The sequence below is a fragment of the Ambystoma mexicanum genome, chromosome 9 (genome assembly GCF_040938575.1).
Source record: "Ambystoma mexicanum isolate Mex_15411 chromosome 9, UKY_AmexF1_1, whole genome shotgun sequence".
NCBI lineage: Eukaryota > Metazoa > Chordata > Amphibia > Caudata > Ambystomatidae > Ambystoma > Ambystoma mexicanum.
The window spans coordinates 483,518,439-483,543,980 of record NC_090931.1 but is presented as its reverse complement, the minus strand read 5'-3'; the positions used below and the strand labels follow the sequence as shown (position 1 = coordinate 483,543,980).

The window sequence follows — 25,542 nt, the reverse complement described above, 5'->3', positions numbered from 1 at the left end:
GTGGTTGATAATGTGCATCATGGTGACATTTACTTAAAGTACAGTCGGATTCCGGTTTATTTCGTTATTTCGATGTATTTGTGGGATACGTTACGTACATCACAGGGGTGAGGCAATATTGGGGAGGGGGTATTGTGTATTTTGGGGGTTGAGATTTACTTAAGTACAGGTGGATTTAGTTCGTTTTGGGGTTTTCTCATGCAGATATGCGACGTGTTTTATGGAGTGGGGATGGGCACAGTGCGTTCCTCCCATCCCAATGGGGCTTCCACTGTACCAGTGAACAGTACAGCCAACAGTTATCCTCCCCGCTGGAGGGGGAGGGAGGGGGTTGGCGGATTTCGTATGTGCCGCAGATGGGGGTAGGCAGGGCCGGCCTTAGGGGCAGCAGCGCCCTGGGCGGATTGGCGCTTCTCCGCGCACCCCTGGTCAACAAGGGGTGTGGCCATGGAGTGTCACTTTTAAAAAAAGAAAATGTAAACCATGCTCCTGCGAGGAGGTAATTCTATGAATAGGGTGCATTAGCACCCTATTGTTCCTAAATGCGCTCCGCTGCCGCATTGCCTAACAATGAGGTGCCTGCCACCACTACGCCAGCTCAGGGGAGCCCTTGAAAGACTCCCCAGAGCTGGCATGGCGGGGAGCCAACGGTGCCTTTTGTTGGTGAAGGTGCCCGCGGTGGTGGGGTGCATTTGGTAAAAATCGGGTGCCCAGCACCTGATTGACATTGAAAGCCCGTCTGCTGCGCCTTCTCCCGGTACGCCAGTTCGGGGGAGCCCTTGAAAGACTCCCCCGAGGTGGCGGGGCTAATGGCGCCCTGGCCGGTCGCCTGGCTCACCCCCCCTAAGGCCGGTCCTGGGGGTATGTGTCTTATGCAGACAGACGCATATGGGTATGAATTTCCAGCATAACTGTTCATTCATTTATTTCTCCTGTAAGGGGTGGGGGGGCGATTTGGCATTCCCCGGGGATGGGATTGTTCATTTACCCCTTTGCAATGTGTGGAAGAGAAGGCTAAACAGAGGCATTGTATTGCTTTCATTATCAGTCACACATTTAAAGTCCCTATGAGACCTGCTAGTATTGTGTGTTTGTTTTAAAGTTTGCCGATACTTTTTGAAATGCCTTTACGGCTTAATGACGTGTATCTGTTACATCGTCGTGACGTTTTCACGTGGGACGTCTATGTGCTTAAGAAGAGGATCTCGGAGACAGGAGCTCTCTACGCCGTGCACAGGCAGGTATTTATTTTTTTTTAATTTACTTGTCTGTAGTCAAAAAAGAAAATGTACGTTTACAAGGAGCGGCAACCGCAATCAAAAAGTGGACAAAATCAGTACTCTATGTGTCCTGCGTTTCGACAGTTCCTCGGTTGTTTGCTGAGCAACGAGAACTGACAGTTTTCCTTACTGTCTGAGAGGGAGCTGCTCGGACAAGTCTCTGTTCTCTTGAAGTTGAAGGCAGTTCATCTTTTTAAAAGTTGCTTCCAGTAGTTTGGCTGTTGCTACTGACCATTTTGATTTTCCGCCTGCAATCAAACAAAACCACCCTCTTTATTCTTCCACTATCACTGAGTTAGCCCAAAGAGGGGCCAGAAACGCTGTTTGTTCTAGGCTCAATTTCGAACTTGAGGACCAGATGGCAGACCGTTTCCTGTTTGTCAGGGTCTTCACACAGTCTGCAGGTCGTGAGGTTAGTCTGTGTTCTTATTGCTAGAATCTCCCGGTTGTGTAGTAGATTTAGACGAGCTCTTAAAGGTTTTTTGTAGTTTTTTGTCTGGAAATTTGAGACAATAGGTCAGGGGACACTTTAATTTATTGAATGTCGGTGGAAGGTGCCTTAGGAGTTTGTTTGCGGCTGCTTTATCTCCTGTTTTGATCCAGTCTTGATTTTTAAGCTTGAAGATCACTCTTAGCGGATTGTCCCTAAGATCGTTGAAGTGCATGCCAGGTCGAGCAGTTTGGTTTTTTGGACTTCGACCCAGTTGTTTAGAGCTTGGCATTTGTTCGATTTCACTTCATCGTCAATGAGCCTATATATGGGTAGGCAGTCTTGGAGCAAGGTTTTCCTATAAAGTTGGATATTTTTAGGGGAAAGGAGCGAGTAATAGTTTCAGAGTCTTTGTAGTCCCCTAGAAAAGCCACAAACAGGGCAGGTGCCAGAGGACAGCCCTGCTTAACCCCTCGTTCTGCTGGGATTTCTTTTGAAAGCAGACCTTGTCGATTTAGCCGAACACGTAAAGATGTTTGTGTGTGTAGTGCCATTATTGGATCTAGCACTTCCTCTGGGCAGTTCCATGCTTTTAGTTTGTTCCATAGGATTGTTCTGTCCACTTTATTGAATGCGATAAAGGCCGCAAAGACAGTTGGAGCACCTTGCTTGATTTTTAGCTTGATTATATTTAGCAGGAAGATGTTTACAGAGGTGCTCCCATTTGCACATGGCGCTGTGTTTGCCCATTTTTGAAAATGGTGTAGCAGAAGAGTAGCAAAGAGTTTGGCAATGATGTCGAGAAGGGCTATGGGGCAATAGTTTGCCGTATCCTCCCTGTTTCCCCTCTTGAAAATCGGGACGGCAAACGCTTTTTTCCAGGAAGCAGGGATAAGTCTCGTTTTCCTACACTGGTTAAAGAGAAAACTGATGAAGTCCGTCCATTCTTCAATGTGAGTCTTTAGATCGATATTAGTGAGCCCGGAGCTCTCAATGTTTTCAGCTTTTTAATGGCTCCGTTTGTCATCTTTTGCAGAGAGATCGATCCAGGGCACCTGGTAAGTTTTGGCAGCTAAGGTCTGTGGTGCGGTGAAAAGGTCTGTGAAAAATCTGGCCCATGCTGTTTCTGAAACCGAGTTGGCCAGTTGGGTGTCCACGTTTCTTTTTGTTTTATTGATTAGGGCCCAGAAGTCACCAGTTCATTTAGTAGTCAAGGTTCTTAGCATTGCTTCAGCGTCGTTTTGATAGAGCTTGGCTTTGTAAGTCCGTAGCCATGCTTTGTAGCTTTTTGTTTGTTTGATCCACGTTTCCCAGGTCGATTCGGTGTTCTTTCTTCTGGCTTCCCGCTTTAGTTTTCTCAGAGCCGGTTTTTTTATCTGCTACTGTTTTGTTAAATATGTGGTTGGGGTTTGTGGTCGATTTGTTGCCACTTTTAGGTTTCGTCTTGTATTCAATCAGTAGCGGGATGTAATTTGGTCTTTCTGTTGCTGTAGTAATTACTGTGTTTGTCTCTTTGGCGATGTATTGGCGTGTTAGGTTCTTGATACAAGCGGCTGTTAGTCGAAGCCTAGTTTGTTGGTTGTTCGCCTCGACCGAGGTAGGAAAGAATTTGGTTTGCTGACAGTTCGATGCCCATGCCATTGACAGCATGTTGTGATCACTGGTATCTGTTTTTATAACATGGAACTATTAGGATGTACGGAAGTAAGGCATTGGATACAACAATGTGATCCAGAGTGGCGTTAGAATTTCCTCTTTCCCATGTCGGTATCTGTGTTTGCCAGTCTTTGGCCCATGCGACATTGTGAAAATTCCGAGAGGTCATTCATTTTAGCCATGCTCGACCCCTCTCTTCTGACAGCAACAAAGTGGTAGTAGGGATGACTTGGATTTTTGGATCCCCGCATTTCGCATTCATGTCTCCACAGATAATTATAGATGTGGTGTTCCAGTCGATAATGATAGTGTCGATAATGTCTGCCACAGATCGGCAGAAGTCTGTTGTAGTTGTTTTTTGAGGGTTCCAATAGACCGTCATGATGGCCAAATTAGTCGATGTCCATGACTTTAGGGAGTATGAGAAGTGCTTCCAATGGGACAGAACCGCGAGTATCCCATATGATCCTGCTATCTTCTCAACGATCTCTAAGTCAGGACCCAGTCGAACCGCGAGAAGGAGGCCTCCTGACTGTCTGCCCCTTAGACCTTCAACTGCTGGGGAGATCTCTATTTTGAAGCCGTCCAGTGAAGGCTTCTCAAGGAGCCACGTCTCTTGTGAACAGAGGATATCAAATTTGCCTAGGTCCTGGCTATCGGGGTTGGATAAGTGGCCATGTTCTCTTGTGTTCCATGAGGCTAGGGTCAGTGCCTTTTTAAGATGGTGTTCGTTTCCCGGGTTTGGGAATGGCTATTTCTTGTGGCTAGGAATTAAGGCTGCTTTTAGCCATTTCCTTGGGCCACCCGAGACAGCTTCATCACCCCGGTAGACTGGTGAGTCGCATAGTGTTCTGGTAGTGGCTTCCCGTCTGGGTTCTCTGTGGATTTTACTTCTGTTCCTCTGTAAGCACTTTTCACTGTAGCTCTGTGTACGTTGACACCCTTGAGGCCTTTCATCTCTGGAATGGTACGATCTTCCTCTGGTCTGTTCTTTGTCTTCTTGGATGTGCTGAGAGGACACGACTTCTGATGAGTATTTGGAGAGACTTTTATTGCTAGTGTCCCAAAAATGTCGCTTCAGATCTTTTCTCCGGGAGTTGTGATAGTCTTCAGTTTTAGAAGAGTATTTCCTTGTATTTGTTTTGATTATGTCCAGCTTTGCTTTTTTGGATGAGGTGTCCAGAGTTTTAATTTCTGAAAGCAAAAAGCCAGCTAATTTTAGCTCTTTGTCTGCTTCCTGTGTAACGTCTTGGATCGCTGCTGCCTTAATATGAAGGTAGGCTTTGGCCTTACTTTCTCTATGGTAGGGCTCAATGAGCGTGAAGTCTTCAGTTTTCAACTTTTTTAAGGTGGTGATGTTTTTCAGTATTTTCAGAACCGATTTACGGTTTAAGACCATGTATTTGTCGTTCGCAGAAGCCTGTTCTATTTTGAACAACTGAATCTTTTTTTGATTTTGATCGTCGGACCATGATTTTTCTGAGGGCCCATGATGCTTTTGGGTTCGCATGGGCGATCTGAGACTTCGTGTCTGGGTAACTGATGATTCCTGCTGCGAAGATATAGGGTTTTCTTCTGCTTTTGAGGATAAGGCGCTCATGTGTTGCTTGTGTTCATTCTCAGTTTTTCGTTGCACAGGTTTAGTATTGGGCCGTGGAGTGGCTGGAGGCAAGCTTAGTCCATTTTGGCCGTCTTTTGAAGTGCCGTTTACCTCTATATAGGCCGCAGTTTCAGTCTCCTTAGGTTCTGGCTGTAGGTGCTGAGTTAGATTTGTTAGGGTACTTGAGTCTAAGAAGTCTGCCGGGGTTCTACGAGATTTAGTTAGGCCGACAGTCAGGGCCCTTTTGTTACTCACTATTTGATCCCCTGTCGTTTGCGTGCCCGATTGGTCAATCGAACTTTTCAGAAGTCGGGGCGGACAATGTTAGTTTCAAGTTTTCTCTTTGATCTTTCTCGGATATTTTTAGAGCTATTTTCTGTGTCGCTGGGTCTTTTGTGCTCCCATTTTATCTGTTATATTGGTGATTTGATCTTAGTTTGGATTAGGTTTTCTCTAGAAGGGATTGTTGACTGTTGAAGATTGGTGCATTTCCCTCGTTACGACTGCCTTGAGCCGTCTGTGTGGATTTCGTCAGGGATGCTGCAACTGCTGGTCCATTTTGCGAGTTTTTCTTTATTTTGGCTTCGAGGACTGCTACATTAGAATCCCACTTTCTTTGCAATGTGTCATATTTCAAGTCAATTCCTGTTATGAAACCTTCCAAGAATGTTAATTTCGATTGTATTAGTGCTAACGTTGAGGTGTTGTCTTTGGTAGCGTCACTAATGCTTTCATAAAGCTTACAGAAGGGGGCCATAGCTATCGTTATGGCTGACATGACTGTTGTCCTGTCCCGTCTGTTGTTAGGCTAGTCTTTTTGCGGCTCAGATGGAAGTTCGCTCAGTCTTCTGTTATAGAGCCGCATACCCGAAAACTCTACATGGTGTTGGTTCAGGGTTGATCGCCGATTTTTGTCAGGTACAAGACTGTCCTCACCCAGTGGGAGAGATCTGGGCGAGGAAGTCGACGGGCCCGCTTTTGCCTATCTCTGTGGTACTAAGTCGCATACGAGTTCTGATGGATTGATGGAGAGGTCGGGTCTTGGGAGGTGAATTTTCACCCATGGTTGCAAACTTCTATCTTCCCTGAGGGTATTCTTTTTTCGAAAGTAGCCCCATTAGGTCAGTAAGATCATGTGCTGGAATGGAGCCCTCCTTTGAGGGATTCTGCCTTGTGGCCTCGGTTGTATTGGTCTTGTGCTGGTCGATTGCCCCTGAGCCTCTGTTGTCGGCCTGCCCCTCGTTCGTTTGCGATATGGGTTCGCAATCTTGCCGGCCTAATGCCGTTTGCATATTTTTAGGTTTGTCCAGGGCGATTGTTGTTTTCCTAAGTTTTGGCAGGGTCTGGGAGTCTTCCAGTGCCTCTAAGATTTTGGCATCTGAAAGTTCGGAGTCAGTAGGCAACTTCCGTTTGCCTTGTTTTTTGAAAAAGTTGAGCAAAGCACTAGATAGTAGAGGGGTCGGTAGAATGGTTTATCCGGCAACTGTTTTCTTGTTGATTTTGCAATTGGTGGCGCAATGTAATTTCCCTGCATCGTCTTTCCGTTTACTTAGTTTTTTTTGTGTAGTTTTGTTTTCAGTGTTTTCTTCGATTGTGCCTCCTTGTATTTTGCCCCTTCCTCTTTTTTTGTATGGTATTCTTTTCATTTATTGGTGGTGTAGCTTTTTGTTTAGTAGCAGATCGGCTGCAGTAGATAGAGTGTGGGTTGCATTGGCAATGTGTCAGATGGATTTATCAGACCCAAGTTAGAATCCACGGCAGGAGCTTGCTGTAGGTCCACGTGTGTCCCTCTAGTAGGGGAGGGATTCGAAGATGGGTTCTCCTTATCAGGAGAAAGGGCCAAGTCCTTATCGCTAGATAAGGTGTCCATTAACTCATTTTGAACATGCTCCGGGCACGCATGTATCAGGGCTATTGTACTGGGTGCGACTGCTTTTGCGCTCTGTTCATCATTAGACCCATTTGAGGTCAGTCGCGGGCTGGACAGTTGGTTATGGGCAGGGTTTGACAATGTAGTGCTCATCGAGCAAGTCAGCAAACTTTCCTGACTTAGTGGGGGAGGCGCTAGGTGGCCGCCATGGTTGTCGGAGCCGTCTCGGGCGCGGCCAGCTTCTTCTCACCCCCCCCTTTGCGCCCGGAGCCGGCGTAGCAAAATCCTCCCAGCCAACCCGTTCCTCCGCGCCCAGGTCCCGAGCGAGAGGTCCTCCGACCAGATCGCACGTGGGGCCACTCACCGAAGCGGAGAACGGTAGGCTTGGACGGCCGGGGGATGTGACTCAGACTCCAGCTGGGTTTGGGCTCCACCCACAGGGCACGCAGCGCTCGCAGATAACTGCAGCAGGGGCAGCGAAGGGACAAGGGGCTCGGCAACACCGGTGAGTCCTGAATTTCAGCCCCCAGGTTCACTTTGAGCCTCCGGTCACCCCTGTCTCCAATGGGTTTGGGATGATTAAGTAGAGGGGCATGTCCTCGCGATCCAAGTGGCGCCATTTCTACTGCAGGAGCACTGGCTGCACAGGGGCGGCTCTTCTGTTTGGAGTGCAGTGAAGTTTTCTTCCCATGACTCCTGAGGCAGCGCTGGTCCGTGTCCTCGTCTGATGGCCTCCAAAATGGCTGCTTGGGGCCTCCAAAGCACTCTGTGCTGCTGCTGCTTGAGGCAGCCCCTCCCACCGACCCAGGATTGGCTGGAGCCATCCCATATCCTGAGCCCCATTCGCCGGCTGGCGAGAAGCCGGCCCGCCTCCTAAGGCACGCGTATGAAGGCTCCTCTCCCTGTCCTGAGCCTGTCACGAGCCGGACAGAGCCCAAAGCCGTACTCCATGCCGGACCGACACCAGGAACTACCTCCTAGTTCTCCTCGATTCAAATTTACGACCTGGTAAGCAGCCTGCCTGAGAAATTACCACTCTGACTAACTATAATTCAGGAGTTACCATGTGTGTATCTCCATGTATAATCACTAGCAAATGTAACATCTCGTAACGGGTAATCCCCAGCTGTTTTTATTATTAGTGGGTCCTCGATCGTGCCAATGCATCAATCCTCGAGCTACTGGCTCTCCCGTGCCCTTTGCCTATGTCTGACATGTAATCTCCTGGCTTTTAACTTTCATCTTGCGTTGTCATACTGTGCTTCCTGCCAACCGACGGCTGCTGTATGCTATATTACCTTGCTCCATGCCCTCACCTTGATTATGCTATGCAGATTTAGTGCGATTCCAGGACATCCTGCCTTTGCTGCTCACCGTGTTATATCCCAGCCACACTCCGCACTACCCAGCCTATTGGGCTAACAATTAGACATAGCCTGCTGCATTCTGAACTGCTTTTACTCAATGTGCCAGTCACTAGAAATAGCTGCGCTGTACTTGGCACTGCTCCACCCGGATGTCTCTGACGTCCAACTGTTAGCTGTGCTGTGTTCTGCATTGTCTCCCTTTGTTGTGCCTGACATTTGAATTTAGCTGAGCTGTATTTTGCTTTGTTTTACCTGAGGTGCTTGACACTCGAACATAGCTGCGCTGTACCTTGCACTGCTATACCCAATGTGCCTAATGTTATGTGCCCGACTCCAACTTTTAGCTGTGGCCTAATGTTATGTGGTTAATAGTGTGTGACGTGTGTGTTATTATGTTGTGCCTTAGGGTCGCTTAGAGACCACTGTGCTATTGTGTTGTGCCGTATGGTCGCCTAGAGACCATAGTGATAGTGTGGTCTACCCTTATAGCATCCCAGCTCCCGCCGCCCTATCTCAATATGTACACCGCCCACACACTGTACATCTTCATAGGTTTAGTTTACATCTTACTCACTAGTAGTATTGCTTACTTCGTGCCCATAGGGCAACCCTACAGCCATATCATGGAACTTAAGCACACCACCACAAATGCCACTCCCCTCAAAATACCCGAGATCTTACTCAGGCAGCACAGACTCAGAACACGCACACTCCCTCTAGCATTCTTCTCCACACCCATGCAGGTAACACTTAGGAACTCACGCCTAAGGTCACGCACTCACACTAAGACCTGCTGCCCGCCACACACTATTACCCACAAGCACCTAAACAGGGCTCCGACGCGCGCTCCACCCAGACATCACATGACCAATAAGCCTACTCACACTACCAAGAAGCCCAGTCCTATCACCGACCTCAAGCCACCACAATCAAAAAAGATCCAACACCTTAAATGTGCTCTGTTAAACGTTTGCTCACTCAACGCCCACGCTTTAGAAGTCAATGATATTATTACCAGCCAAGACTTAGATATGTTAGCCATAACAGAAACATGGTTGCATTTTGCCTCTGGCCCTACTATCAGCCTAGCTGTACCATCAGGCTACTCGATCTTAAGACAGGACAGATTAGCAAAAACGGGAGGTGGGGTCGCTCTAATTTTTAAAGACACCCTAGCCTTAAGACAGACCCGACCCCCTCCACCGGGGAAGACACCACAGACATCCTCTCAGCCAAACTCACCCTTTCCCCTAAAGACACAGTAAACATTCATGTCATATATACACCCCCAGGCCCTGTCGATAACTTCACAGGCATAGTCAACCATCTCCTTGGAAAAAACATCAAACAAACTTCCAAAACACTGCTCCTAGGAGACCTAAACCTTGGATACAATGATAAACTTGACAAAGCAGCCAGCACTCTCACCAGAAACCTCACAGATCTAGGATTCACACAGATAGTTACTGCCCCGACCCATAATAAAGGCCGTATCTTAGATTGGGTGGCAGATCACAACTGTGGCTCCACCCTCAACTCCAACACAACCCTTCCATGGTCTGATCACAACTGCCTTCAATTTTGCATTCCCATATCCTTATACTCCAAACCACTTATACCTGCACCGTCCAAGCTAGCCAGAAGTTCCAAAAAACTTACAGCAGACAATATACGCCCCTTTCTCAACAACCCCTGCCTAGCACCTCCTTTCTCCTCTGACCCCAACATTCTAGCAGAGATCTTCAAAGACACCCTAACCCATGCCATAAACGCCTCAGCTCCTCTTGAAAACAATCGTTTCACTCCAACTCATGGTTCACGGAGGACCTATTAAATCTATGCCAATGCAAGCGCCAAGCCCTCAAAACATGGCAGGCCAATCCCTGTGATGCCACCAAAGTAGACTTTCTTTGTATTTCTAAAAAATACAAAAGTGCCATATTTAAGGCAAAGTAAGAAACCTACAATAAACGTATCATGGAAGCTAACTCCCACTCAAAAGAGCTTTTTACTATCTTTAAAGAGCTCACCGTCCCCCTAATCTGTACAGATGAGATTGTTAAGGATGAAGCCTGGTGCAATAGCATCCAAACAGCGATGTTAAATAAAATAGACCTTCTTCAAAATAAAATAGCAGAACACTTCAAGGCTCTGCAACCCCAACAGACCCTCTCCGTCAATACTGCTAAAGATAAGCTCACCGCCAAATTCAATTTTTCCCCAATCAACAAATCCGGTGCTCTCCACATCCTCAAACAGCTCAAACCATCTCAATGCAAAGGCGATATATGCCCCCGCAACATCATTAAAGAATGTGCAGCACCCCTCGCACCGATCATCACAGCATTTATTAACATCTCTTTCAAGACGGGCAAAGTCCCAGACAGCCTTAAAGAGGCATGGGTGCACCCGCTCTTAAAGAAACCAACCCTGGACCCTGCCCAACCTAACAACTACCGGCCCATTACAACAGTTCCATTTCTTCTAAAAATCTTATATAAAGCTGCTCACATGCAGATACAGTCCTACCTGGAAAACAACTCTGTCCTAGGTAAAAGTCAGTCTGGATTCCGCAAAGGTCACGGCACTGAAACCGCTTTACTAGATCTGAAGAACCAAATTACCCTAACTCTAGACAAAGGCAAGCCGGCCATTCTGCTCCTCCTAGACCTCTCGGCGGCATTTGATTTAGTCGATCATGCCATCCTCACGAACCATCTCACTCAGGCCGCACATTTCTCCAAACAAGCCACAAACTGGATCACCTCCTTCCTCGAAGGAAGAGTGATGAAAGTGTTTTCCAACATAGCTAACGCAGAGCCTACCACCATCAGGCATGGAGTCCCTCAGGGCTCATGTACGGCTCCTACTCTCTATAATCTTTTTACCAAACCTCTCTTTGATAAACTGGACGCACTTGGGGTCACATACACTAACTACGCTGACGATACCCAAGTGCTCCTTCCGCTCACAGGACTTTACCATCAGGACGCAGCCACCCTCCAAAATATATACGCCACCATCCAAGCATGGATGGCCATGAACGGCCTATGTCTTAACGGAGATGAAACCGAAATTCTCATCCTGGGTCAAAAATCTACTCTCACGAACCTCGACCCACTGTACACCAATTTCTGCATAGACAATTGTGTCATCCCAGTTCTTCCTTCTGTTAAAACACTAGGAATCCACATCGACGCCTCACTCTCCATGGACAAGCAATCAATTCCATTGTTTCTGCCTCCGCCCTGAGCACTAAGCTCATTAATGCCATCAAACCCTTCTTAACCAAAGATAACTGCCTTTCTATCGCCAGAGCCACCATTGGAGCCAAACTAGATTATTGTAATGCGCTATTGGCTGGCACCTCCAACACCAATCTCAATAAACTCCAAACTACACAGAATAATGCACTAAGAGCAGCCCTCAATATACCTAAAAGGGACCACATCGCGCACGCCAGAAAGGCAGCACACTGGCTACCTGTCAAAGAGCGCATTACATTCAAAATACTTACCACCGCACACAAATGTATCAACCTGTCTGCACCCTCATACCTGTCTGACACACTAGTCAGATCTCACTCCGCCAGACCAACTAGGCAATGCCACACCAACCAACTAAGGGTCCCACGCATCAAACGAGCCAGAGCAGGTGGAATAAGTTTCCCCTACATTGCTCCTAAGCTATGGAACGCACTACCTAGCACGCTCAGAGCAGAAACCTCTCTCAATGCCTTCTGAAAAAAACTGAAAACCACTTTGTTCAACTAATTCCTCTTCCTTTCGTGCCGCTTACTCCTTCCTCCTCTCCTCCCTTCTCCTCCTCTCCTGTAGCTACTATTTCTTCTTTTGCAACTAAGTAATGACTTCACTGTACGTACTACAAGTCATGCTCATATCTGTAACAAGCGCCACGATGCCCTCTGGGCTGCCTGTGCGATAAACTAATGCAAATAAATAAATAAATGGCGGCGATGGGATTTTAGAAGATGTCGAATGTTGTAGCATTGTTTCAGCAGGCTGAAAAGGTTGAGATAGTTTGGGGGCTGTGTGAAAAGGGGTTAAAGTCACACCTCGGACAGGGCGTCAGGGTAGTCGGAGGAGCCGAGCCTAAGTCCCGACGTCCTCGGCTGCCAAGGACTGCAGGACTGCTTCACTCTGCTCCGACTCCGCGTTCCGCTCCGCGGAAGTCAGCAGTTCAAAAGGGTTCTCCTCCCACAACGACAGGCACTGCATAGAGTCTGTAGACGGACTGACATTTATAATGCGCTTATTCATCTCGGAAAAGTGCCAAGTATATTTAATGATGATAATGCTATTTTTATTTACATCGAGCTGATACACAGGTGTTTCACAGTGCGGCAAGGGAAGGGAACGGGGGAGAACAAAACACTGATGGGTTTGTTTTTCCTATTTTGATTTTAGTTGCACCAACAGTGGATCTTTGTGTGTCTTCTTGGCTGGTATCCCCATCCTCGGCTCCACCCACACCCAAAGAAGTGGTTTATGGCCGTGCTGCACACAGCGAGAGAATTTCAGGGCAGATTTGGCTGCTGCCATCTTCACACTTATCCAGTGGTGGAAATTGAAAACATTTGGTGGGGGGTCTCACAAGGGCCGGGGTTAGGGCGGAGTTGAAGGGGCGGTGCCCAAAGACGCAGCATTGGGGGGGTGGAGCTGGCAGTTGACCTCCGATCAAAGGAAATGTCCAAAATAATAGTTTAAAACGGCGCAATTTCTTTCATGCTGCTTCTTTTCCAAACTATATATCAATTCCACTTTAAACCACTTCCATGGCACTGGCGATGAGTTACTTCGCTATGCGAATAATAGTTTTGACTAGTGTTGCTGAGTAAATATTTTTTAAAATGCACAATTTGCATCCCATTTTATGGTCAGAAAAGGAATGAATTGCTGTTTACAAATATGGGCCACTCTTTCATTGGCGCCCGAGACAATTTTATGGCCCAGTCCGACCCGCACTTGTACAAGGGAGCAAACCGTACCATCCATCTGTGCACCTAAACTACCAACAGCAATGTTAGTCTACACTGTGATCTGAGCTCATACAGAGGATTATTTTAAGCAGACTGTTAAAGAATCATTAAAAGGAGCAATTACTCTAGCTAATGGTCAGTGTCATCTTAAGTCTTTTTGGGGCCCTGTGCATGGACATCTTTGGGGCCCCCCTCCACCAAACCAAAGTAATTAAGTGATCAAGAATATCTGGTGCCCCCTCCACCCACCGTGATCATGACCTATAGGTTGATATGCTGCCTCGCAGCATTCAAAATAAGCATGTTTACTTCCTTTAAGTCCCCTTACATCTTCATTCTTGCGCTAATTAGAATGACAAGCAAGCAGCATTTGAAGGCCAACATTAGCAATGTACAAAGAGGTGACTTCTCTTCTAGTATAGAAACAGGATACTTTAATCAGTAGCATCCGGGAAGGTATGCAGCCTGTAGTATTAATGCGGGACTGTATGTAAAAGGTACATGTAACCCAGAATAGGCAGAGAACTTTCTTTACCTGCCTCAGAGAATGCAAAAGTGCTCAAGCATGGATAGAGTAGACCAATTGAAAGGAAGGAGAAAGCTACACATAGCATAGCATGGATAGTGAATGCAGATCAGAAGCTACCAGGAAGGTGCCTCTATCCAGACAGACTGAGATTAGAAGTGGAACATGGTTTTCAAATAGTGTTGCCATTAGAGATCAAGGGAACACGTGCCAGTGGTGTGCAGTATATCAATGTTCACTATTATAGTGGAAGAAACCCTATAGCCAGTGAAACCATGAGTGTGGTTTTTATGAAGATCATACCCAGAGAAGGAAATCACTCTGAAGGGTCGACAATTTTGAAAGGTTTAGGGACTGGGAATTCCGAGAGATTAGGCAATAAAAGAGATGCCCAGGATCACACATTGCTTAAGGAGCTTGGATTTGGGCCAACTTGCAAAGTACACAAATCACATTGCCAAATCTGACATTTTTTAAAACCAAAATATTACAGAAGGGTGTTATGCAACATGGGAATGATTCTAGCTTCATTCTCTCCATCATCAAGGGAAGTATACAAGTACCAGCATACCAAGCAATGTGATTTCACAGATTTAATCTAGGTATGCTTTTTTGTACTTTTAAGCTTTAAATACTTCCAAAACAATGGCTTGTGAGATTGTCATTCATAAATGTGCAGAAAAACCTTTGACTTTTATACATTTATATATGTCAAACGAACAGACCTTAAAATATGCTTGCCCAATACCTGCAACATCTGGTTCGTGCTCTCCTGTCCACCACCCCTTTCACTCAAATGGCCTACATAAGAAGAAATATAAAGTAATGAGCTAAACGTTGCCACTAGCATGCAAGAAGGCAAACCTCACCGAAGGCAGCACAGTAATGCAAAAGAGATGATTTCACCAGGATCACTGTATCGTCTGCTGGCAAAGCCAGGATACAAGCAGGAACACTTTGGTTCCACAGTCTTGAATTTGGATACTTATTCACCTCTTGGACTAACAGTTTATGCTCATCTTTGGAGGGCATTGCCTAGGTTTTAGAACGCTCTATCTGAACAAACCAATTTCTAGACCTTCACCGTACGAATGACATGTTAGTTTTTATAGCAACCCCTACCTGGTGCAGGAACATTGCTAATAATAGACCTATTATGCTGCAAAACCAAATACATATGCAGGTATGTTTATAAACTTCAGACATAGGAAAGTTTCAGCCAGCCTTGCTGGAATGTGCTTTTCTAATCTTTCATATGAACACATATCTCTGCAATGAGTGCTTAACACACTGAGCTAAGTTCGGATCCATTGTGGCACTCAGTTTATCAAAATGGATTTCAACTTTTGCTATTGCACATGATCAACAGAATTCCCTCAGGAAGGAAAGAATGCTACAGAAGTTGTGCTGTACGGAACACACAAACGATGTATTCCACAGTGAACACAGAAAGCATTATATGATAATTGATCAAGGCAGAATGTACTTGTCAAAACAGACAGGCAATAGGTTTAGCGCCTCGGCAGCATGCCATAACATCTTCTGGCGTGTTCTATTTAAGTCTAGTGAACAATGGAATCTTACTTTAGATCAGGCAGCCTGGTGGACGGCCCCTCCAAGGTGGGGGCCCTGGACAAGTGCCCCTATTGCCCTCCCATAAAAACGTCTCTGCTAATGGAGCAAGAGCAGATAATCTGTGGGGAAATCCTGGTTTAAACCGAGGGATTGTCCTGCAACCTCATTCTTAAAACCTGCTGATTTCTGTTCGCCATAAGCAACGCTTTCTTTTACTTGAACCACACCCGGTGCATCTCCCCTCTGAAAGCAGTTCGGCGGCTGCATCGTGTGGGATAGCTTCAATGATAATAAGGGTATTTATTCATGCAATGTTTGACGGCTACCTGTATATTTATTTTTTTATGCAATGTTTGTCGGATAACATTGCATAAATAAATGAATAATCCGGGTCCATGTATTCGACAAACATTGCATAAATAAACTGGGTCGTGGCTGAGGACTGTAACTTCTTCTGGGTACCCTGTGCACCCTGCACGGGGTCACCAGAGGAATTTACAGTTTGCTTTTCCTGCAACTGTGACCTGTATCAAAGTCCTGCTGTGTACACGTAGGGGGGCGGAGCCATCAGAGCCCTCATGGCGGCAATTAGCTGCTCCGCCCCTCTACTCTGTGCTGCCACGGGCGCTTTCTTTTCTTTCTTTTTTTTCCAAAGTAACCCAGCGCAGAGCATGGGTTTGGGCTTTGCAGCGACTGACTTGCCGGATCCCGCGATCTGGCTCCACATCTGGTGCTGGAGCTCGGATCCGATGAGAGCCGGCCCAATGACCAGTCATGCCGTTATCTGCGCAACACAGCTTTCACTGTTACAACAGCAATGAGCTCACTACGACAGCATGCAGTTCCCTTGGTATGATTTCTGTAACTTTACTGCCTTTACGAGGTGAGGGGTTATTGATCATTGCAGGGAGAGGTGCCTAACTTTACCGCTCAGTGCTGCCAGGAATTGCATTGAGCTGTACCGGCCAGTGTCTGTACCACAAGATGTCTCTTGACCCACCCCCGCCCCATATTTCTTTCTTTCTGTATTGGACCAACTTTCTTCATTTCCCTGCGACTTACTTGATTTACCTGAGCTGTCTCACTGACTAGGTGCCTGCATGTTGCTTTGCTAGTATACAGTGAAAATGCAAACTCCTATGTAGTCTTGCCAGCAAGATAACCATGAGTATTTAGCCCTAAAAATAGTCATACTGTAGGCAGGGGTCTTCAATCTGTGGGGCGTGTGATCCAGGACAGCGAGAAAAGAGAAAATACATGCTTAGTCAGTGCAACGTGATGAGGGCGCGGGAAATAAATGCAGCCTGGACGTGCTCTTTCCTGAATTTGGATCGTGCTCTTTCCTGAACTTGGATCGCATGTCCACGCTGCATTGTTGCTTTTTGCTGGTGACGCCAGCGTCTTATTGCCTGGTAAGAGATGCCGCTTCTCGGCTCAGACCGCCACACCACAGTTGGACGGAGTGCCGGAAAGCAAGTGTTTCAGGCCTTTGTCGGTCCCTCTGCTTCCCTCTCCCCCATTGGAGCGTTGAAGACTAACGCGTGGGGAAAGGTGAGCAGGGGGGGCTGGATCAGTGCAATGCTGGTTCCCCCTGGATACCTCTCCCTCTGTGCCCCCACCTTGCTTGGCCATGGGGGAAGAAGAGATGAGCGGCGACGGAAGCACGCATTGCCAGTGTTGTATGATATCCAGCTTCCCCACAGCAGATTGCTGGGCTCTCCAACAATCTGCCGTGGGGTAGCCAGATATCGTACAACATCGGTCCCCCCTGCTTTGGCTGTCCCTCTGCCTCGTCACCCCTCTGGTCCATCGGACAGCGCTGGCCGGGTCCGAGATCCGGCATCAGATGTCTGGCCGTATATCTCGGGACCTGGCCTGCCTCAGCCATGACCAGGCTTCATCAAGCCCCCAGCTTTGCAGAGGGAAGCTGGGGGCTCGGTGACCTAATCTAAGCAGGGCTCCTTTCCCCAGCTGTCACTCGCGCATTTCCTGGCTCTGTCTGCTCATCCCGTTTGTTTTTTCTGTCCTGAAAGGGATCCCATGGAAATCAATGGGCCATGAACATCACTGTGGCGGGGAGGGGTGTGGTCACTGTTGAAAGCAGGCATTCTACATGCTGGACACATTGTTCAAATGTGCGTTTTACACATTCAAAGGAAAAAAGTAATTTCCAAACTCTCAAATGCTGCTGAAACTTGCGTTCACTAGTTTTCTTTGAGATGTGTGTTTTATTTATTTATTTATTTATTTATTTATTTATTTATTTTTTCCTCTGAGCACCACACCAGTACAATTTGAGTGCCCCTTGCTTTGTGTTTTATCACAGGTTATATTCATAAAGATGTTATGTTTACAAATAAATGCTTCCATTGTGCTGACAGCAGTTAATGGGAAAATAAACTGGGTTCATGGGTGCTAAACGGAGGCAGAAATACCCCAACCCATCCCTTGGCCAAACACATTTTACAGCACTTCCTTTTTTTATAAGTAATTGCAAAAAGCCCTATTGATTAACACGTTTTGCATATTTTTTGTTTTTGTTTTTTATTGTTTTGGTTAAATTCAACCTTAAACACAGTCTCAACAATGGTCTATCAACCTGCTGAGCTACCCTTGGCGCCATCTACTATAGAGCAAGTCTATGCATCCCATGATATACTAAAATCACTGCATTACCAACAGTACTTTGGTTGCACCGCTGCCATAGAAGTGATTTAAAGTGGAATTCATGTATATCATCCTGCTGTGGGTGCCAGGCCTTCGCCTGCATGTGGCACCATATGTTGCAGAGAAGCCAGGGGCCCTCGTGTCTAGCATGGCAGCCGCGGCAGTCTTCTGCTATGTCAGCGCTGTCACCGAAATGCACTATAAGCTACATGGCTATTACTCGATGTTTCCGAAAGTTGGCTCAGTGAGTTAAGAACTACTGTGTCGTATTCTATGTAAAATATGTAGATTAAAGATTTTAATGCCTGAAGGCTGGACTTCACAACTGTTAAGGGTAACTTATAACAAGCTGATGCTCTTTCTCTCGCTCGCTCTATTATTTCGTTTTGTCTCTGTGACTGAGTATGAGTCACGTTTTCAGGTATGTGCTCTTGACTGCTCTCTCTACCAGCTGGGGTGGACTGGCCTATAGGGAACTTTTGGAGATTTCCCAGTTGGACCCTGCACCCTAGGTCCCTTTTGTGTGCGGGGGAGGATGTGTGCCAACTGGCAGAGTGTAGTGCGCACATATTGGTACGGTCAATCTGGTACGTTTATCTTTTTTTTTTTTTATTGTACTTTTTCAATTGCAGGAACACAAATTGGCTTAATCATCCCATCTTGGACAGCAAAGTCCCCAGCAGCAATGGCACCATAAAAAATCCTGACATCTGTATTAGGACTTTCCGACGGTAAGAATGTCTTTTTTGTTTTTTTTTTTTTAAACAACTGTTTTTTGCTGTGGGTAATGGTGGGGTAATTTTAAAGCTACAGTAGGAGTCACAATCGGGGATTTCAAACCTATTTTTGAGGCTGTTCCTTTCTCATGTCCAGTTTGGGGCGGTACTGAAAGTTCACGTCTCATGTGGGAATTTCATTTACAGTGCACTGTGTACTCTCTCCTGGTTTCCCAGCGTTATGTCCTGCTTACTAGCTGATGCCTAACTCCCAAGAGCTGGTTTTAACCCCTGCTCGTTTTTGAAGTCTCAGATAGACCCATGTATCCTTGACTAACTGTTTTTATTGCAGCAACATCGCTCCAAGCGTCGGTGTGTCAACCTAACCATCTGTGTCCCAGCAAGAAAAATCCAGTGAAGCACTTGACCCAGTGACACAGGCAAGTAGGGATTTCTTCTCCCTATGTAATATTGGTTGAGTAGAAGTGCTGAAGGTTTATATCGGCCCTGTGCAATGTGCATCCAGGTAAAGTTTTCGCAGCCCTGTGGCCTAGTCCAGGCCCACACTTCAACAAACAATTCAAGCTAGAACTTCACGATCTGAACAGGGAGTCTTCTGAGACTTGTATCAATGTGGTGTTTTTTTTAATCCAAGCAGCATTTCTGACCCATTACTGCTGAGTTTGTTTTTCCCCCAGGCTGTTTGCTTGGTTTTGTTTTTCGCCCCCCAGCCTTTTCACGTGGTTAGTTTTAAATCTTATGTGGTGTTTTGTCAATTTAAATCTTTTAAAAGCATTTTTAATTTTTGAAAACTTTAAATGGTTTTTAAAAAATAACGTGACATAAATTAATGTTCGGGGTTTGCAATGTTTTCACGTCAGGCTCCTTTTTTAGATGGATCATTGGTGCTAAGTGAAGAAAATATCTTTTTCATTGTGCCGATTAGGGTTGGGGGGTCGATTTAGCAAGACCGCTCTGTGACCGCTCAGAGTGGTCTTTCTAAATCGAACGATCATACTTGTCAAACCTCTGTGACACATGAGTGCGTGCAGGGGTTGACAGGCTCTGTGAGACCCGGCAGAGGTGTATTTGGACTGTGTGCGCGCATGTGTGTAAGATGCGTGTGTTGGGGGAGGGAAATTGGGAGTTCCGGGGTCCCCCCCTGATTGACGAGTTAATGAGCGGGTGGGGAAGGAGGAGGGGGCAGTATGTGAATTCCGCACTTTCAAGTCAATACAAAAACGGCTGGGAAAAAATCAGTCTTTTTTTGTGTTCGGGCTTTAAAATGCAGATATAACACCTAGAACTGGATAGTTTCCCAGTGCCCAAAGATGGTAGGAATCTCAAACGAAAAGCGGAAGGAGAGGTGGAAACGGACACGAGAAATGCAAAAACACGGAAATGTGTCTTTTGCGTTTTGGGTTCACAATGCTCACAGTTGCTGACCAGTTAAGCTGCAGTTTGTGGTTTGAGGAGCTATGTTAGCAAGCCTGAAGCCAACACTTAAGGCGCATTTGGAAACAAAAACTTAGCTAAAAAAAACATGGATTTGTTTGTACAGCAGCTACAAGGCATACACAAGCAAAAGACACTGTTAAAACGTGGCCTCAGTACCTGCAAAGGCTTTGGAAGCTTCTTACCACATTATCTGGGGGTGGGGGAAAAAGCCCTTTACAGATGCTGAGAGTAATTCTGCCAAGAATTCTCAATGTCAACCGGGTAATGCTTAGTGACGGTGCAGCAGAGAAATGTCAAAGTATCTTTGTCTGACACCACAATTTTCCGCCGCATCACTGACCTGTCCTCTTCTATCAGTACAGAATTGATATTATGCTTGAAATATTGGAGAAATATTTTGTAAACTAATTCAGGGCAGAGCAACTGCATCTATAGTCATTGACATTGTTAACTACTTCCTAAATTCCCACTGCCTAAAGTGGGAGGTGTGTGTTGGTATTTGCTTGGATGGTGCTCCTTCAATGTCTGGTGCTAGAACTGGGTTAAAAGCAAAAGTGTTGATAGTAGCTCCACATATATTGTGGACACACACTGCGTGATCCCTGGGAAGCTTTGACTATGTGCAATATGGGGAATGGACTCTCAGAGATGGTGACTTTTTTTTGTAAAGATTGTGCATTTTATTAAGATGCACCGCACAAGAGCCTATCTGTTTGCCACATTATGTGCAGGAATGGGATCTGAACATGATGCTTTGTTTCACACGGAGGTCAGGTTGCTCTCCAGGGGGAAAAGTTTTATATTGTGTTTAGGAACTCTGGAATAAAGTGAGACGCTTTCTCCTGGGTTTAGACCAGACGAAAGAAGAGCCTCTGTGTGATTCACACTTGCTTGTACTGTTAGCCTACTAAAAGCTACATTTTCTAAACCTCTCCCTGCAAGGCACAGAAAAGAAACCACATCATTGGCTATGAATGCAAAAATGTCAGCATTTTAGAAGAAGTTTGAGCTTTGGAGGAGGAGGGTTAATGTCTGCATTCCGACGCGTTTCATTATTAGTAGATTCTCTTGCTGAGGTGGAGTATGATCTTTTCATGTATTGCTGAACTAATGGGAAACCATCTCAGAACCACTCTCAAAAGTACTTTCCAGAGGACAATTGTAGCATCAATGACTGAGTGGTTCAGCCTTTCCTATCGGACGTAGGGGCCCGCCCACCTCCCAATACATCTCCAGGAGCAACTAATGGAACTTCAAAGTGACCGCCTACTAGAGAGTCAATTAAACAAATTGTCCTTGGGTGGATTTTGGCAAAATGCTGTTTCCCCCTTTTATCCAAATGCAGTCAATGTACTGTTACCTTTTCAGCACCTCATACCTTTGCAAGATTGGATTTTCAACTTTTGCAGCCCTAAAGACTAAATATAGGTCAAAGCTGGAAGAAAGCCAACCACAGGTTATTGCAAAAATGGAACCAAATAGTGATGGCTGGCTGCTGAAAGGCAGGCTCACCCTTCACACTAGCTCTCCAGTATGCCACTGTCCAACTTGCAAGTGACTGCATTGATCTGCGTTACTCTTTGAAATAAATATCAAACGCTACTTTTAGTCATGTCCCCTGTAGCTAAAAATTCTGTATGTTGCGTTTACAAATATTTGCCCTCTAATTAATTTGAGTTATTGCAAGCAATGATTTTGAAAGAATGTTGTTTGGCACCCACATCTCCATTTGGCACCATTTTACACCAGATAAACATTTTGGAGTCCATGTGGATAGAGGGGCCGAAGCCAGGTACCTTTTTCTTAGGGAGGGCTTGGGGGGGTCAAACAAGTTTGAAGACCACTGTCCGTATGACTATCTTGTTATCAAGAAAATGTTTTTTTTAAAAAAGGCAAAAAACCTAATTGCTATCTTGCTGGCACCGCTATATGTTAACACATATTTTGATTGCTAGTTTGGATGAGCACTTATCCTCCCTGGTCCCTAGGGCACAGTGCACGTGTGCGCTTAAACGGCAGAAGCTTAATGTACTAAACCTTTACAAAATCCCTGGTTGCTTTAAAGCGGTCAATTATCCACATGCTTGCTGTGCCCTTGTGTGCGACTTTGCTATGTGTCCGGTACAGTGCATATACAACTCGTACACATGACCGCACCTTCAGTGGTTAGGAGCGACATCATTCCGGTGCTTTACTGGGAACGAAAGAGTTGCACGGACCCAGCAATACTCAAGATTTGACTCTTGTTGTCTGCTTAAGAACATTGCAGTTTCGCATAACCCCTGTGAGAATGTGCCTCATGTATATAGAGGGCACAATGCTTGTAATTTTCAATAAGTTGCCCAGGCAGCTGCATGCCAGTGCACAGACACCCGCTGGCATAGTAGATTTCCCTTGTGTGGGGATTATTGGTGTGTGGCTTGTGCGAAGCGTGTGTGACTTTTGCAGCATCTTTAATATTGCTTAATTCTGAAGCAGGGCACCGTTTTGTTTGGCTAGCATGAAGGCTGGCTAAGTATTGAAGTGTGTGGCAGACTGTTTGAGCCGCTGTTCGGTACAGGGTGTGCTGCACACACCGCCAGGTGTAGTCTCAGGCTGGGGATGGTTGAAACGCCCTGATCAATTAGTTCTTTGATTCTTGGTTCCTCCTTCTGGTGGCACATGGTGCTTTGGGCTTAGATTTGCTGTTGTGATTCGGCGCACAGAGAATGGTTGCAGATATTGGCCATCCAAGCTCTCATGAAGAAGGGAGAGAAAAAGACTCCTCTAACCAACAGTGGACAGATGCCCCCCCATCTATTTATTTCTCTTAGCAATGCTTGCAACTTGATCATTGCTTTCACTTAAGCCATTGAACACCAGCCAACTAAAAAAAAAGTGGCATCCATTAATTGTCCAGCAACTGAATTTGCATTAAAGGAGAGTTTCAACGCTCCCCACGCCCCTCCCCCCACTCGTTTCAAGCTGGTGAACATTGTTGAGATTTGTGTAATGTGAAAAGTGTACAAGGCAGGTACTCGGTGAAGTTCAAGGTCAAGGCACCCCTAAAGAGGTTCTGTAAAGCTGCCCCCCCCCCATAAAAAGCGAACTGTCTGGCATTCAAAGACTCATTTTATATTGTAATGCTTTTGAATATTATTTTTTCACTGCTGGAAGTTAAGGATGCTATACCCACGAGGCAGAGCTTTTTACGCGATTTATTTTAAAGGGCTCATAGATGGCTTGTTCACCCCCGTTTTCCATTGCCTTTTCGGTTCACAGTAGGGCTAGTTGTGCCAGCCTTTATGCGCAGGGGTCCGTGTTCTAATTCCCCTCATGACTCATGCTCTACTCATCTACGTTTAGTTTGTTCAACACTTTGGGGAAATCGCTACATGATTTAATATATACAAATGTAAGTTTCAGGGACTCTGGATTACTGCATGTTCTAGTTATACCTATGTCACATTCTCTATATAGGTTGATGAGGTTCCCGGAGGGATTTTATTGCCCCTTCAATGAGTTTTTATTTTTTCAACCACTTGACCTCAGCAGGTAATTGAAGATAGTTTGCCTGTAAACTTTATTGAATGCTTGCTAGGGATCGTGATCCCTGTCATTAATTTTGAAAATATCTTTTTTGATCATTGTTTATGATGATCTGGGGTGAATGCGTTTTATGGTTTTTCTTTTTATCTAATGATGGGACCAGTTCATTCTCGTTAGATGATGTTGAGCTATTTTATTGCTTGTCTGGGTTTTTCAGCAGCCTTGTGTATAAGGACTGGCGCAGTAGCGGGAATTTTCTGACCTGGCAGTGAAAGGAGTGCTGTGAATTGCTTTGCTATTTGAAAGTGGGAGGTCACTTTATTCCCTTAAGGCAGTGGTCTTCAAACCTTTTTATGCGGAGCCCCCCCTTGAGTAAAATAATGTCTGCCCCCCGCCACAAATTCTTATTTTCTATTAAAAAGTCACCATAATCCTTCAAGCCCCCCACCAACTGGCATCCTTTGGGCCCCCCAGTTTGAAGTCCCCTGCCATAAGACGCCCAGGCTGTTCAGCATACAGACGACCCTTTTTCATGGGTGGGGCGACTCCTTCCCAGTTCCACACAATTACTGTTATACGGATCAGGCTGATTGCTTTCAAACCGTTGCCAAGTAGGGGATAAATGCTCCCACTGGCTGCCCCTCTCTGGCTTTAATTCTGTTGCTGCTCCAATGCCCCCACAAAGTTCCCCACAAATAGTCCATGCCTTCCTCAGATAGGTGCACCCGACCCTCTACGTAATGGGTTATCTACATGTATCCAGCTGTGGTGCATGTGTGAGAAACCATGCCTCTGCAAAGTTTACCCATGGCTTGGTTTACTTTTTTGCAGGATTTTTCCACTGCTATGAGAGCTGTGCACATTAGCAATGCATATGGGGGGGACTTGTGACCCTTCTGGAGGATAGTGTCTGGATCATATTAGCAAGGGCCTTCCTGCTAAGATGTAATATTTACTTTTTGTTCCCCCAGTAAAGATCACTTTGGTCATGGGTTCTGTCACTGCACACCCTCCTATTTCCTGTACATGTTGCTGCCTGCACGGTGGGGCTCTCTATGGTTGATATTTACCTTTAACAAACTGAAACATGTGTTTGTCTTTTAAAGGACACACACAAAATGACTGCAGCATTTTAGATACAAGAGCTCTGCAGTTAAGAACGTATTGCCTCTCCAGAACACACACATCTAAATTTGCGAACAGATGCAACTAGTTAAAGCAACAATGGGTGGAAGTCTTGGAGGAAGTTAACCAAGCACCAAGAGACGCTTCACTCATAAATCGCGACACATCAGGCAGGAACATCCATAGCAAGCCCACTATAAATTAATGGTTTTGAGTACAGACCTGGTTCACAAATATTTGGCACATACTAAATTTACATATTTTGTTTCTTCTTTTAGACAATAACTCAAATCATCATGGCACTCTTTGATTCAGACAATTCTCTGTGCATTTGAAAGGATGGGGAATTTGAGCCTTTGCAATTCTTTTTGAAGTTAATTGGAAATTGCTGATAGAGGGTATCGATGAAAGTAGAAGAGAAATCCATGAAGAAAAGGATTTCAAGGAGTCATGCTTTTCTAGTTTGGTAAGCAATGTGTTTTTTTTCTTTTCTATTTGATGTTTGGGGAGGAGGGTACGTCTGACGTCCCTATGTGGAGTCGTTCCCTTTTTTCACACATACAGATGAATTCTACACAATGCCCACCCCATTTGCAACATCTCTTTCCTCTAGAGTAACTGTAGATGGTCTACTGATTTCTCTTATGTTATTGGCGAAGCGCTATGGGTTGAACACCCTCTGAGACCGTAGTCCAGGTCAGAGTATGTGTGCAGCTAGGACAGAGAATGGATTGCTATTGGCGAA

The 25,542-nt window shown here is 45.7% G+C and overlaps 1 long non-coding RNA gene across 1 annotated transcript; it reads left to right on the top strand.

Annotated features, from left to right (window-relative positions):
- The first annotated feature begins 858 nt into the window (after positions 1 to 858).
- Positions 859 to 25,262, top strand: LOC138489660 (uncharacterized). Its single transcript, XR_011274857.1, has 4 exons — positions 859 to 892; positions 18,603 to 18,701; positions 19,039 to 19,130; positions 25,076 to 25,262. It is a non-coding gene; the product is annotated as an uncharacterized lncRNA (long non-coding RNA).
- Positions 25,263 to 25,542: the final 280 nt, after the last annotated feature.